The sequence below is a fragment of the Corvus hawaiiensis genome, chromosome 5, assembly GCF_020740725.1.
Source record: "Corvus hawaiiensis isolate bCorHaw1 chromosome 5, bCorHaw1.pri.cur, whole genome shotgun sequence".
Lineage (NCBI taxonomy): Eukaryota > Metazoa > Chordata > Aves > Passeriformes > Corvidae > Corvus > Corvus hawaiiensis.
Window position 1 is genome coordinate 76,232,300 of NC_063217.1, and position 3,036 is coordinate 76,235,335.

Genomic DNA, 3,036 nt, shown 5'->3' on the forward strand with positions numbered 1-3,036 from the left:
GGCGTGTCAAGCGTGTACCTTTTCACTTTGCGGGTATCGTACAGGCCACCTCCAGAGTCGGATGAAGATTTGAGGTGTGCCGGGGCAGCAGTGTGGAGGAGCCCTGGGGATTAATCTTCTGGAGGGCGATAGTCACGTTTTCTGTTTTGTCGTCTTAGGTACGATGAGCCGGTGTGGAGCTCAAGTTTGGAAACGGCCGGTAAGCGATTAGCCTCGGCAGTTAAGAGGGAGGGGGGTGTTGCGGAAGGGGTCACTTCTGGGACATCTCATCGCAGTCTGAAGTTTCTTTTTGAATTTTTGCAGCCTCCAAAGCGGACTACAGGGAATGTACTGATGTCCACACCGCCCACGTGTTCTTTTCTGTCGAGCACAGGTTTTTTCCGCTCATCTCTGAAAGCTAAGTGTTGGGACCCGTGGTCTGGAGAAGGGAAAAGCCTTTGGAATCACAGGAGGCAATTTGAAGTTAGCTTAGAGGAGAGGGCTGCAGCGGGCCGGGCCCCTTGGAAGTAAAGGGAGAAGGTTTCTCCTCAGCATCACCTGACCCTTTGCCGGGCACAGCAGTTCCACACCCACGTTTTTGTGAGCTTTGTGTCATCTGCCCTCTTTGAGTCTCGATGTCATCGTGGGTCTTTTCGCCCGAGGAGCTCGCCTTCGGGTCCCGAGCGGTCACCCGGCAGTCATCACCTCTTTCTCTAGGCCTACTGAGCTTCTTGAGCATCCTCTTAACAGCTTTGGCACTAACTTCTTGTAAGGAGTTGTTTCACCATCACGTGCTATTGCCGTAGAGCCTTTTTTCCTTTGGCATCGTCGCTTTCTGGGTCATCTTGCAGCAGGAATCTTGGGTCCATCAGGTGAAACTGCTGGGCAGTTTTAACTTCTCTCTGTGTTACGTAGTTTGTGTCTATGTTGTGTAGTTTGTGTCCATCGTCTTCCGTGTCATAGGGCTTTGTTATGTCTCAATGCTTTATCGGCAGCGGGGGGGGTCTCTGCTCACCTAATTTTCCAGACCGGGCTTATTCCAGCATCTTTACTTTTTTACTTTTTGAGAACAGAGGAAGTACAGGAGATGTTTTCATCTATCTTCCGTCTCACTTTCGGTAGTGCCTTCTGTTCACGTCCTATTCCCTTGCACTTCTTTACGGAGCGTATTAGACCCTCCTCAGGTGACCACGGTAGTTCCGTAGGTTCCGTCGCCTTAAAGCGTATCGGGCTCGAGAATTAATCTTCCGGAGAGTTATCTTAAGCCCTCTCGTCATCTTTGCTTATATCCGGCGCACCGCCTTGTCCATGAGCTATTTACGGTTGGAGCTGCCCTGCCCTGGCAAGGTCACAGTTAAGAAGAGCAGTTAGAAAACTTAAAGGTTCCTATCTTTTCTATGGGATTCTGGGTAGAAAATTTATGGGCCTGGCACGGGGATAACTCCTAGCCTTCGGCCCCTCACCGGCCGCCTCACCTTGTCTCGCAGGTCCCCGAGGCGGCTTCGGATCTCTGCTGTCACCGACGCTACTGATTTTTTTTTCGAGGATCAGCAGCTGGAAGATGTGCTGAAGCATCTCCATCAGTAGAGCGTTTTGAGGAAGGGATGCAGTCAGTGCGTAAGCTGAAGAGTGTGAGAGTGTGTGACTGTCTGTGTCTGTCTGCGAGAGCTTGTCTGCCTGTGAGAGCGTGTGTGTTGACCGGTTCTAATGTCACGTGTGTGATTTTTGCCTTTCAGGTTTTTCAACACTAAATTTTTAAATTTAGAATTAAAAAAATCCCAGCTGCGTTGGGTTTTTTTTCCCCCCCCAGCTGGGTTTTTTTTCCCTCGGTCTTGGCCGGTCTGCGAGGCGACATTCATCGCCAAGGTTTGGGTGGGGACCCTGCCGGCGCCAGGGTTTTGTCAGGCAGGACAGTTTGGAGGCTCCCGGGAACCACATTCCCGTGGAGTGCTGAGAGTTAGCGGAGGGCTTGAGATGAGAGCGAGGGTGGGTTTGTGTGGAAGCTAAAGGAGGTGCGGGTGGTGGATGAGTGTTGCGTTCTCCACATGTTGCTGTTGTTTTGGGTTTCCTATAACAATAAAAGAAAATGGAATAAATGCCCCAGAAATAGAAAAATTTTTATTGTATTGATGTGTATTTGGCTTGCATTGCCCTGTATTGTTCTGTATTTGTGTTTGCCATTGCATTTCCATGTATTGCTCTGTATGTAAATTGGACTTTTACTAGAGTGTGTACGGATTGTATTCGTACTTGCGTTTGTATATGTTATTTCCACATGTTTTGCTGAAGTGTAAGTAAAAAAAATTCATTCAACACAGATGACGAAATATACCCTATTCCTCTCACTCCCCACCTTTTGGTTCCTGTCTTTCTTTGGTTTAGTAATTTTTTCGCTGTGTTTCTTGCTTTGCTACTCATCTTGGCTTTACTTTTCAGTCTATTCCTCACTTTACTTTTTCTGACTTTCTTTCTGTCTCTGTTTCTAACTCTCTTGCTCTTTCTCAGTTTCTCTATGTCTCTCTCTAGCTCTATTTTTCTTCAGCTCTATTTCTCTTTTTCTCTTTAAAGCTATTTCTCTTTTAAACTTGCTTTCTTTTTTTCTGAAACCCTATTTTTCTCTATTCCTTTTTCCCTCTAAATCTATTTTTTTCTCTATTTCTTTTTGTTTTCTCTCACTTTAACTTTCTTTCTGACTTTCTTTATTTCTGACTTTCTAGTGACTTTCTAGCTTTCTTCCTAAATATCTCTCTAACTTTCAAAAGGTCTTTCTACCTTTGTTCGTTTCTAACTTTCTACCTTTCTACCTCTGTTTGCTTCCACCCTTCTTTCTAACTTTGTTTCTTTCTGCCTTTCTAACTTTGCTTCTATCGTTCTTTGTTTCTAAATGTCTATGTTTTTAACTGTCTTTGTTTCCATCAAACTTTCCAGCTTTCTAACTTTGTCTGGTTCTAAATTTCTACCTTTTTAACTTTCTTTGTTTCTAACTTTGTAGCTTTTGAAGTTTCTACATTTCTAATTTTGTTTCTAACTTTCTACCTTTCTAATTTTATTTCATTA

General features: G+C 45.0%; 1 long non-coding RNA gene across 1 annotated transcript; it reads left to right on the forward strand.

Moving 5' to 3' along the window:
• LOC125326682 lies at positions 1–1,596 on the forward strand. Its single transcript, XR_007203934.1, has 4 exons — positions 1–74; positions 159–199; positions 304–373; positions 1,467–1,596. It is a non-coding gene; the product is annotated as an uncharacterized LOC125326682 (long non-coding RNA).
• Positions 1,597–3,036: the final 1,440 nt, after the last annotated feature.